This window comes from Balaenoptera physalus (genome assembly GCF_965194825.1).
Source record: "Balaenoptera physalus genome assembly, chromosome: 15".
Taxonomy (NCBI): domain Eukaryota; kingdom Metazoa; phylum Chordata; class Mammalia; order Artiodactyla; family Balaenopteridae; genus Balaenoptera; species Balaenoptera physalus.
Window position 1 is genome coordinate 10049741 of NC_138894.1, and position 13551 is coordinate 10063291.

A 13551-nucleotide genomic window follows, 5' to 3' on the forward strand; every position below is an offset into this window, starting at 1 on the left:
GAAGTTTGAATTGTTCAGAGACAAGGATTTTCTGCAAGTAGATCAAAGATAAATGACTTCAGGTTTCACTAAGCTCCCATCTGGCAGTAGGTTAGCCTTTAAAGGTTTTGAAATAAACACCTTCACTGGGGCAAGTGGTTAATTCATACCTGAAGCAATAGAACAGTATCTCCCTTTATAGCAGGGAATGGCAGATTTACACAGGTTAATTCTGATGAGAAAGAATAATAGGAATCGTCCATTTGAGGAGTTTCCACAGATCATCAGAACCAGACAGGGTAGACTGTTGTCCCTCTGTGTGTTTCTCTGTGCTACTCTCTTTGTGCTCTGTTGTTCATTGTTTCAGAGCTCTCTGGGGTAAAATAGAGCAGACATCTCTGGATTCTACAATGAGAAGTAGGACTTTTTCTTTTCTGGCAAACAATGTCTTTGTGACCATGATCTTATAGGATCATAAACCTGATATTCTGATATGCCAGATACACTGAGAAAGGCTAGAAAGTGTCACCTATAGGGATAAGGGAAGAAGTATTTGATCCCAATTTTCTGTATTTCATTATTAGAAAAATCTAATAATAAAAAAAATAAAATCTTAGCAGTACTTCATAGAGTGCATTTTTGGTGGTAAAGTGTAACCACCTAGAAAAGTACAATGAATTATCACAAATACCCATAAAACTACTGTCTGGCGGGGCCAAGATCCAGGGCATTGCCAGCATCTCAGCAGTTTCCCTGGTACCCCGTCCCAGTCACTCTTCCTGTCTTGCCAAATAACCAGAGTCCTGATTTCTAAGACAAATAGTTCAGTTTTGCCTATTTGGAGACTTTTTATAAGTGGAATCCTAGGGTTTGTATTGTTATTTCCTTTTTTTTCACTCAATATTTTGTTTCTGAAATTTACCCATGTTGCTAAATGTAATAATAATTGCAGGGTTTTTTCATTTTCATTGTTGTGTATTATTCCATTTTACAAATATGACACGATTTATTTATTATTTGGGCTGTTAAGAATGATGCTGCTGGGACTTCCCTGGTGGCGTAACAGTTAAGAATCTGCCTGCCAATGCAGGGGACACAGGTTCGAGCCACAGGTCCGGGAAGATCCCACATGCCGCGGAGCAACTAAGCCCGTGCGCCACAACTACTGAGCCTGTGCTCTAGAGCCCGCGAGCCACAACTACTGAAGCCCGTGCGCCACAACTACTGAAGCCCATGTGCCTAGAGCCCATGCTCCGCAACAAGAGAAACCACCACAATGAGAAGCCCGCGCACCGCAACAAAGAGTAGCCCCCACTCACCACAACTAGAGAAAGCCCACGCGCAGCAACGAAGACCCAATGCAGCCAAAAATAAATAAATAAAATAAATAAATTTAAAAAATAAATAAAAGGAATGATGCTGCTGGGCTTCCCTGGTGGCGCAGTGGTTAAGAATCCACCTGCCAATGCAGGGGACACGGGTTCGAGCCCTGGTCCAGGAAGATCCCGCAGGCTGGGGAGCAACTAAGCCCGTGCGCCACAACTACTGAGCCTGCGCTCTAGAGCCCGCGAGCCACAACTACTGAGCCCACGTGCCACAACTCCTGAAGCCTGCGCTCCTAGAGTCCCTGCTCCGCAACAAGAGAAGCCACCGCAATAAGCCCGTGCACCGCAATGAACAGTATCCCCTGCTCGCTGCAACTAGAGAAAGCCTGCACGCAGCAACGCAGACCCAACACAGCCAAAAATAAATAAATACATAAATTTATTTAGAAAAAAAAACTTAAAAAAAGAAGAATGATGCTGCTGTGAAGAGTTATGTGCATGTCTCCTGGTGCACATGTGATACATCTAGAAGTGGAATTACTGGGTTAAAGAGTATGAATATGTTCACCTTAGTAAATAATGCCAAACTGTTTTCCAAGGTAATTGCACTAATTTACACACCCACCAGGTGGTGGGTGTAAAATGGTGTCTCACTGTGGCTGTGATTTACATTTCCCTAGTGACTAATATGGTTGAACACCTTTTCAGATGCTTATTTCCCAATGGTATACGTATTTGTGACGTTCCTATTCAAGTCTTTTACTTACTTTTCTGTTGGGTTTTCTATCTTATTAATTTATAGTTTTTTATATATTCTGATACAAGCCCATATATGTGTTGCAAATAACCTTCCACTGAGGCTTGATTTTTCACTCACCTAATGGTGTCTTTTAATAAACAATTTCTTAATTTTAATAATGTCTAATTTGGGACTTCCCTGGTGGTCCAGTGGTAAAGAATTCATCTTCCAATGCAGGGGACGCAGGTTTGATCCCTGGTGGGGGAACTAAGATCCCACATGCCGCGGGGCAAATAAGCCTGTGCGCCACAACTACTGAGCTCGCACGCCTCAAGGAGAGAGCCCACATGCTGCAAACTACAGAGCCCACACGCTCTGAAGCCCATGTGCCACAACTAGAGAGAAGCCCACATGCCACAACGAAGACCCCACGCCGCAACTAAGACCTGACGCAGCCAAAAAAAAAGAAAAATATAAATATAAAAAAATAAAATAACGTCCAATTTATCAATAATTTCCTCTATGGATGTGCATTTTTTTCTGTCCTATTTAAGAAAATTTTTCCTACCTGAAGTTTGCAATGGTGTCTCACATTTTCATCTATAAACATTATTTTCTTGTTAATTTTACAACAGTCCATCTGGAATTGATTTTTGTGTAGAATTGAGGAAAGTGTTGAGATTTTTAAAATTTCATATAGATTTCCAATTAACTCAGCACTATGTGTTGAAAAGACTTTTTTTTAACACCTTTATTGGAGTATAATTGCTTTACAATGGTGTGTTAGTTTCTGCTGTATAACAAAGTGAATCAGCTATACATATACGTATATCCCCATATCTCCTCCCAGTTGTGTCTCCCTCCCACCCTCCCTATCTCACCCCTCTAGGTGGTCACAAAGCACTGAGCTGATCTCCCTGTGCTATGCAGCTGTTTCCCACTAGCTATCTGTTTTACATTTGGTAGTGTATATATGTCCTTGCCACTCTCTCACTTCGTCCCAGCTTACCTTTCCCCCTTCCTGTGTCCTCAAGTCCATTCTCTATGTCTGCGTCTTTATTCCTGTCCTGCCCCTAGGTTCTTCAAAACCTTTTTTTTTTTTTTTTTAGATTCTATATATATGTGTTAGCATACGGTATTTGTTTTTCTCTTTCTGACTTACTTCACTCTGTATGACAGACTCTAGGTCCATCCACCTCTCTACAAATAACTCAATTTCATTTCTTTTTATGGCTGAGTAATATTCCATTGTATATATGTGCCACATCTTCTTTATCCATTCGTCTGTCGATGGACACTTAGGTTGCTTCTATGTCCTGGCTATTGTAAATAGAACTGCAATGAACAATGTGGTACATGACTCTTTTTGAATTATGGTTTTCTCAGGGTATGTGCCCAGTAGTGGGATTGCTGGGTCATACGGTAGTTCTATTTTTAGTTTTTTAAGGAACCTCCATACTGTTCTCCATAGTGGCTGTATCAATTTACATTCCCACCAACAATGCAAGATGGTTCCCTTTTCTCCACACCCTCTCCAGCATTTATTGTTTGTAGATTTTTCTGATGATGGCCATTCTGACTGGTGTGAGGTCATACCTCATTGTAGTTTTGATGTACATTTCTCTAATGATTAGTGATGTTGAGCATTCCTCAGAATGGGAGAAAATATTTGCCAATGAAGCAACAGACAAAGGATTACTCTTCAAAATTTACAAGCAGCTCATTCAGCTCAATATCAAAAAAACCCAAAAAACCCAATCCAAAAATGGGCAGAAGACCTAAATAGACATTTCTCCAAAGAAGATATACAGATTGCCAACAAACACATGAAAAGACTATTTTTTCCCCATGGGTTTGCATGACTACTTTGTCCTATTAAGTGCCAAAATATGTGTGTCTTTGTTTTTGGGCTCTCTATACTATTTCATGGGTCTGTTTTTCTATCTGACAAATACCTCATTGTTTTAATTACTGTATCTTTACAATAAAGTCTTGCTAGCCACTCTAGCAGATCCTATCATGTTATTGTTCTTCAAAAGTATCTTGACTCTTTTTCTTTTGTATTTCCATATAATTTAAAAATCATTTAGTGGAGTTCCATATAAAACTTGTTATAATTTCTAACATACAATTTACATCGAATTATGGATACATTTGGGGAGAACTGACATCTTTCTAATACTGAGTCATCTTGTCCATGAACATATATTCTTCTATTTATTTAATTTTTCTCAGTAATATTTCATAGTTTTCTGTGTGAAGGTGTTGATACACTAATTTTAAAATATTTGTCACTAGGTATTTGAATTTTTTGATGCTTTTATACATGAATATGTATCATTTTTAAATTCTTGCTGACACATAAAACTTATTTGAATTTTGTATTTTGACCTTGTACTGTATTTAGCAACCTTGCTAAAAGTCACTTATTCCTTCTAATAATTTAGCGGTAAATTCTTTAGGACCCTACATATTCAATCATGTCATCTGTGGAAAAAACACATTTTTATTGTCACAATACCTATACTTATAATTTTTTCTTGATTTAGTGCACTGGCTAAGACCACCTATATGAAGCTGAACAGGAGTGGTGTTAATGGATATTTTTGTCTTCTTTATAATCACAAAGGGAAAGTTTTCAGCATGTCACCGTTAAGTATGATACTTGCTATGGGTTAGTGTCCTCTTTTTTTTTTTTTTTTCAAAGATACTATTTATCAGATTAACAAAGTTAACTGCAGTTCCTAATTTGAGAGATTTAATCCTTGAATGGACGTTGAACACTATCAAAAATTTTTCTGCATCTATTTTGATTATCATATTAGTTTCTCCTTTATTATGTTGACTGATTTTCAAATATTAATTTAACCTTGTACTCCTGGAATAAAGTCAACTTGGGTTTCACATGGAACCTTTTTATATACAGCTAGATTTGATTTGCTGATATTTTATTTGATAAAATAAACCTGAATGAAATTGAGTTGTGTAAAATTTCATCCTCATAATGGCCTTATCAGGTTTTGGTGTTAAGATTAAGTCAGCCTCAAAGAATAAATTAGGAACTTTGTATTTTCTGGAAGAGCAGTATAAGAGTGAAATGATTTCTTCCTTAAATGTTTAGTAGAATTACACTGGTGAAGCCCCTGGGCCTGTAGTTTCCATTGTGGGAAGGTTTTCAATTACAAATTCATCTTCTTTAATAGTAATAGGACTATTCAGATATCATTCTTCTTTTTTTTAAACAATCACTTTTGTTATTTATTTATTTATTTATTTATGGCTGTGTTGGGTCTTCGTTTCTGTGCAAGGGCTTTCTCTAGTTGCGGCAAGTGGGGGCCACTCTTCATCGCGGTGCGCGGGCTTCTCACTATCGTGGCCTCTCTTGTTGCGGAGCACAGGCTCCAGACGCGCAGGCTCAGTAACTGTGGCTCACGGGCCCAGTTGCTCCGCGGCATGTGGGATCTTCCCAGACCAGGGCTTGAACCCATGTCCCCTGCATTAGCAGGCAGCAGATATCATTCTTCTTAAGTCAGTTTTAGTTATTTGAATTCTTTTTTTAGGAATTTGTCCATTTAACTTAAACAAATTTTTAGACATAATATTGTTCATAAAATCCTGCAATTATCTCTTTCATGAAACAGGATCTACATACCCCCTTTTTCATTCCTGATGTTGACTATTTTTGCCTTCTTTCTCTCGTTTTTTTCAAAGTCAGTCTTACTGGGAATATATCAATCTTATTAATCTTTTCAATTTCTGGCTTTGTAGATCCTTTCTACTGTGCTTTTTGTTTTCTATTTCACTAATTTCTTCTCTTTTTTTCTATTTTCCATTTTGGGTATAATTTGCTGCTATTTTGCCTAGATTCTTGAGGATGGATGCTCAAATTGGGTTTTCAGTCTTTCTTCTTTTCTAACATATGTGTTTTGAACAAGTAATACTTTTCCACTAAGGCAAAGTATTTAGGTGTATCTCACAAGTTTTGATATGTCATATTTTCATTCATGACTGGTTAAAAATATTTTCTAATTTCCATTGTGATTCCACTTTGACCCACAGATTACTTTAATTATATTTCTTAATTACCAAATATTTAGGGATTTTTTATTATACACATTCTTGTGCGTGTCTAGTGGCTTTGATTTGCATTTCCCAAATATATAATTTGCAAATATTTTGGTTGCCTTTCTATTTTCCTTTTCTTTAACTTATTGGGATTCTAATGTCAGTTTACTGAACAGAGGTCTAGTGACATCTATGATATGCTATGAAATTCTGATATGAAGAGGTAGTTTTGGAAGCAAAATTCAGTGGTCTAGCTGTTTAGCTGCCAACACTTCCAGAAAATCCTTTTATGCAATATTTATGTAACCTTTTGTATCCAGGAACTAAAGGAGCATACTTTATATGCATTCATACAGTTCTATTAAAACATATCTGCTACAGTGGTTTCTGTACAATATGGTACAAAGAATAAAATATATTTTTAAAGATTTTTTACATATTTTACTTTAAGTAAAAGTTACTTAAAAGTTTAACATTTATCACTTTTTACTTTCTTGATGGTGTACTTTGAAACATTCAAGTTTATAATTTTGATGAATTCCAACTTTTCTTTTATCACTTGTGCCTTCAGGTATCATATATAAGAAATCAATCCCAAAATCAAGGTCACAAAGATTTACCCCTGTGTTTTCTGCTAAGAGTTTTATAGTTTTAGTCTTACATTATGTCTATCATTCATGTGAGTTAATTATTGTGTATGACATAAGGAAAGGATCTAAATCCATTCTTTGGCATATGAATATCCAGTTGTTTAGCAATATTTTTTGAAAAGACAATTCTTTCCCACTGAATCATCTCAGTGTTGTTGTTAAAAATAAATTAACCATAAGTATGAGCATTTATTTCTGTACTATCAGTTCTGTTCCCTTAATATATATGTCTGTCCATTGCCAGTACCACACTGTCTTGATTTCTGTAGCTTTGCAGTAACTTTTGAAACTGGGAAGTGTGAGTCCTCCATCTTTTTCAAGATTGTTTTGGCTGCCCTGGGTTGCTTGTATTTCCATATGAATTTTAGGATCAGCTTGTCCTGCTGCTGCAAAAAAAAAAGCAAGCTGGGTTTCTGATAGGCACTGCATTAAATTTGTAACTCAATTTGGAGAGTATTGCCATGTTAAAGATACTAAGTCTTCTGATCCATGATCATGGGCTATCTCTCCATTTACTTAGGTCTTAATTTCTTCCAGTGATGTTTTTCAGTTTTCAGTGTACAAGGCTATGCTTCTTTTGTTAAATTTATTTCAATGTATTTTATTACTTTTGATGCTATTGTAAATGAATTGTTTTCTTAATGTCATTTCAAATTGTTTGTTGCTAGTGTATAGAAATACAATTGATTTTTGTATATCGATCTTGTATAGTGCAACATTTCCTGAATTTTTTTTTAGTTACAATAATTTTTAGTGAATCCCTTAGGATTTTCTATCTACAGGATCATGTCATCTGCAAACAGAGATTGTTTTATTCTTCCTTTCAAATCTGGATGTCTTTTATTTCTTTTATTTGCCAATTGCCCTGGCTAGTACTTCTAGTACAATGTTGAATAGAAGTGGTGAGAATAGATACTTTTGTTCCTGATTTTAAGGGGAAAGCATTTAGTCTTTAATCGTGTGGTATGATGTTAGCTTTAGGTTTGTTACAGATGCCCTTTCCGGTTGAGAAAGTTCCCTTCCATTCCTAGTTAAGTGTTTTTATCATGAAAAAGTCCTGAATTTTGTCAAATGCTTTTTTTTCTACTGAGATGCTCATGTGGTGGTATTTGTCCTTTATTCCATTAATATGGTTTATCACATTGATCGATTTTTGTAAGTTCAACCAACCTTGCATTTCTGGGTAAATCCCACTTAGTCATGGTATGTAATCCTTTTGATATGTTGCTGGATTAATTTTGCTAGCATTTCATTGAGAATTTTTGTAGAATTACACATACCCCTGTGAAATGGTGATAGAGGCAGGAAAACAGTAAGCAATACTTGCCACTGACATCTTTGAAGGGATTAGTTTATGAGCATGTTGGTTTATTAGCTGAGGTTTATAGAAGGGGCACCTTTGAAGGGGGTGGGGTAAAATTGGGCCTTGTCTGCAGAAGGCAGGCCTGGGGCATCTGCAGGATAGGTCTCTGAGCTGGAAGAGGACTCGAAGTGCACAAAAAACAAGCTTCACCTACATCACCGCTTCGCATGAGTCAGCACTTCAGCACCCCTTATGCCATTTTCTGTAGAAGCAACACGGATCAAACAATAGGCAACTAGATATAAAAATACAGTCAATAAAAATTTTCATATATACATGAAATAAATCAGACTCACAGACATTTAGAATGGGAAGAGATCGTAGAGATGAAAGTGAAATGCGCAACAGCTGTTCAGAGAGTTATCATGGCAGCAGAGGCCCTCCCATTTCTTTGAAGGGTACATCTCCAGATCTACCTAAGGCCTCAAAAGGCCATACATCATTCCCACTTTCCTACTTTTCCATGGAAACAATGAAGAAATTATTCCTCATCCTACTTTCACTCCAAACACTATTTTTAGTGTTACCATTTGCTACTGAAACATTCTCTTCATTCTTTCACCTGAATGTCATGTCATTTCACTGACAGAGCCATGGAAGAGCTGCTCCAGCAGTTAGCAGAAGAGGGTGTATGCTTCGGGTACCAAACTGCCTTATGAACGTGTTTTTGTTCATAACTCAGGCAAAAAATAAGGAGCTGCCCAAACAGTGTCAATAAAAAACCTTTCTGTGATTAAAAAAACCCTACATTTCCTTTTTTACTGTTTGTTTATTTATAGTGTATTTGTTATTTACAATCTATCAAATGAATAAGATGCTGCACTCCTATCAAGTGAATAGGAGTGTTGCTCATTTGTTCTACTAAGAAGATAAGTTTTCCATCAGAATCTTCTGGTGATTTTCAGAGACTGGAGAGACTACAGAATCAGTGAGAGGTGAGCAGGTGCTGTAACACACCTGCCTTTAGCAAAGCTCAGCCAACAGCATGTAACCTTGGGCTAGTCACTCTCTAGTCCCCCATTACATGAGGTTGAAGACTCTGATCTTTAAGATCCTGGACAGATCTCACCTTCCAAACTGGAATTCCAGTCACGTAGCACATTGTGCTGGGGAGGCAAGACAAGCCCCAGGAAGCTTCATCTAAATGAAAGTCGTGAACTGCATTGGGTACTCAGAAACACAGCAGTGTGTTCATTGGCAGAGCTGATCACTCTTATTCAGTGCCTTGCATTTATACTCCCACATTTGTTCTCCTTGCTTCTAAATTAGTCAGTGTAAAGACTTTCAAAAGATTAGCTGGTTTAAAGCCACATTTGCAAAAGGAGCTATGTGGGCCAGCCCATAAATCAGATCCATGCTTGTTTTATCTCGCTGGTATAAAACCAAAAGAAAAGAAAAGTAGAGGTTTAGACTTTATAAGTGTAATTAAAATTCTCATTTCTCTTACTGAAAATAGTATTCCATATAAACACAAAATCAGCATTGTTACGGGTATTGCTCCAAAATAATCTTCCAGATTCATCCCCAGTCAGGAAGCTGATATTTTTGGATAAGAAATTCTTGTTAGGTTAGAGGAAGGGTTAAGTATGAAAGCGCAGGATTTTATGGAAAATAACATTACTACTGATAAGAAAACGAACAAAACTATGATTTTTAGATGGTGTAACAAGAGAATGCACTTTTTTTAAAAAGAGGGAATAATTAAAAATAAATCTTATAAAATTGGGGCAGGTTAAAATAAAACTGAAAGCATTTTTGAGTTATCAGAAGATACTGTTGTGGATGTTCCTGAAATGTCTATAAATTGCTGAAGGGTATTTAAATGGCTGCCCAAGGCTCCAAAATTTCAGACTGTCAGTGTCTGGCATTTGCCCAAAAAAAAAAAAAAAAAAAAAAAAGTGCCTGGGAGAGCCTTAGTTAAGAGTCTGAATCCTACTTTGAATGATAACCTCAATTTAAAATATTAAGCTTATTCAGCTAGGATTGAGCCAAGGCAGGTCTAATGGGGTCTCTGCTATAGACTGTGCCAGTGAGTGGGCATGGAGAAATAGACTTTCCAGCTATAAGTCAAGGGAATTCTAAAATAAATTCCGTATGCGTTTCCTATTGTTGCAGTAACAGATTACCACAAACTTAGTGGTTTAAACAACACAGTTTAATGATCTCACAGGTCTGGAGGGCAGAAGTCTGCTATATGTCTCATTAAGCTAAAAATCAAGGTGTTGGAAGGATTATGTCCCTTCTGGATCCTTGAGGGGAGAATCCATTTCCTTGCCTTTTCGAGCTTCTAGAATCTGCCCACCTTCCGTGGCTTGTGGCCCCTCCCTCCACCTTCATAGTCAGCACTATTGAGGTGAGTCCATCTCATGCCATCTCATGCCGTCTCTGGTCTTCAGCTGCTTCCCTCTTCCCTTTTAAGCACCCTTGTGATTACACTGGACCCACCCAGATAATCCAGGAAAATCTCCCTATTTTAAGGTCAGCTGCTTAGCCGACTTATTTCCATGCCCAGTAACTTTAATTTTCTATGAAAAAAGGAAGCAGACCATCTGTTTGGAAGAGTGTGATGGGGACTGAGAACACGTGGTGCATGAGAGCAGTAAGGGCTAGTTGCTGTGAGGAATGGGAGAAGAAGCTGCCCAGAGATGAATGAAAGTATTATCCAATTGTGTCATTAGGGCCTTACAACCTAAGAAGCCTTCATACCCTGTGACTCAATAGAGCCTCTGACTCATTCACAGCCATTGACTCAGGAACTCCTCTCTGGATCTCTCCTAAAGATATAATTGTGAATGCAGACAAACTATGGACACAGATATTTGTCAAAGAATTTTGTATCATACTTTCAAAGGAAAACAATGCAGTAGAGAGATGGTATTTGGTAGTAAGTACTAAAGTTAAACTTACATATATATGTCCTATGACCCAGGATTCCACTCTTGGATAATAACCAGCAAAATTGAGTGCTTATGCCCACCAAAAAACATATATGAAAATGTTCATAGCAGATGTATTATAATATCCCAAACTTGGAAAGAATCCAAATGCCTAAGGAGTAGAAGGGGTAAGTTGCGGTATGTCCATGCAGTGGAATACTACACAGCAATACAAAAGGAATGACCTGATACACAGAACATGGATAAATCTCACAGACACTGTGTTGAATAACAGAAGTCAGATACAAAAGAAGACATACTGTATCAGTCTACATATGCCTATTCATGAGCCTTAACAACATAGATCACTAATCTATGGTAATAGTGTGGAATAGTGGTTAGCTTGGGTGTGTGCACTGACTACAAAAAGGCACAAGAAAGCTTCCTGGGACGCTAAGAATGTTCTAGATCTTGATGTGGATGATGGTTGCATGAGAGAAATGATATGTAACCGAAAATTCAAGCTGAACACAGAGATGTGTGTCCTTTAGGTCAGTTATACCTCAGAAAACAAAAACCAAACCAAATCCTGCAATCAACAACAACAAAAAACACTACCAAGATTTAGCCCACCCTGAAACCCTAAGATTTTATGAAACTTATTAACCATGATAACTTTCTAGCAGAACTGTGACCTCCCAGCCGAAGCCAACACTAAGCCAGAATTACTGAATATCCCTACCTCACTAAACCTGAAATACCTTCCTACAGATCAATAAACTGGCCCAAAAGGATAAATAGTATCTAACTTAGGAAAAAACATTCCGTCAAGGAAAACCGAATGCCCTGAACTTGTTCTGAACATAAGTCCAGTCTTTCAATCAGACATCTATTTTTACAAAAAAATTAAGATTGTAAAGATTTACGAGAAAACATTCAGAACCACTGAAATAAAGGTGTGATCTCCATGCAGAGCTTTGTGACTCTTGTGATGGTCTTGAAAATAGTTAATCACTAGTTAGAGCAAAAGTGCACACATACACACAGCCGCTTGATTGTGTGGACAAAAATGGACCTGCCTGGGTGTGTGGTGGCAGATGATGCATGTAAACAACAGGCAAGGAAGGAGGACCTCTGACAGTGAGGCGGCTCAATTCCACCTCTGTCACCAAGGCTCACCTGGGCAACGGGCCTGCTGTCATGAGAAGGTTGACATCTTTTTTTCCTAGTTGGTTCCTGGCTGGTCCTTGGCTGAAATCCTCTGCCCAGGTAGGGATACCTGTGCCTGATGGGGGCCTGTATTTTGGGAACCCAAGGGAGGACAGGCAGGCTGAGTGTCTTATGAAGACCCAAGAGCAGAAGCCTGGGATGAAGGCCTGTCCTGCAGAAGGGTCTCCTGGGTACCAACCTGGGCTAGTGAGCCTGGTACCTTTGGCGAACCCCTCTTCAACCCATCAATGACAGCCCTCTGGTCTGACTAAATGATGATTCAGGAGAGAGGAGACTAGACTTAAATTCTCTTGTTTTCTGAGATCCCAGAGGCTGCCTCTTCCTGAGTGTGGGCAAGGGTGATTCTCCTTCCCTTTTTAAGCTAACAGGTGTTTTCAGTTTGCAGCGTTAGATGCCACTTGTAGAAAGGCAGCCTGTTCAGTGCCGAGAGTTCAGACTGTGGGTTCAATCCCTGGCTCTGCCACTTCCTTCCTGCCTGACCTTGGGCGCCTCATTCCTCCACAACAGGGAGACAATGGCAGTGCCTTATTTGTAAAATGGGATAACAGCAGGTCTTAGCTCAGGGCTCTCCTGGGGACTGAATGGTTTAAATGAGCAATGAATTGTAAATGGCTTAGAACAGCACCTGCAGTTTGATAAAAATGTGTTCCTTGATGAGGTGCAATGTATTTAGAGGTAGCACAGACTTTTCCTTTTGCCTTGTCGGTGAGGTTCTCCTTCCCTGGGAGGAGGTGATCAGGGATAGATGAGAGATTTTCTGGAGTTCCAGAAAAAACAAACAAAAACAAAAACAAATCCTATGCTCATAGCTTTATGGTTGTCTGTGCAGGCTTCCAGAAACTCCACATGGGGACTATTTCCTTGGAACCTTTGGCAAAACTTTACTGACACTTTAGCCATTTCTCAACCTGGCTTCAAGGTTTGGTCCAAGAGGCATTATGGAGGGAAAGAGCTCCCTCGAAGGCCATGTGGAGGAGCCCTGGGGACTGGGTGTGGGGAAGGGACATTCTTCCTTTCAACACTTTTAAAGCATGAAGGTGTTTGCTCTACCAGAAGCGGGTAACTTCCCATTTTCCTAACCTATTCACAAAGTTCCTCACCACTTTCTGTTTTGGGTGTTGACACCATGTTCTTTCTCAGCCTTAACTAATCACCAGGAACTTTGGTTTCTGTCCCCTCAGAACCTCCAGGAACTTCAAAAGCCCCCCATGGCACACACAAATAAAGCCAGAGGTTTAAGATACTCTGGAAACCAATGAAATCCTTAGTTAGAAAGGGAATTTATGAAGTCAATAAATATTTAGTTACAACAAAAAATAAATGT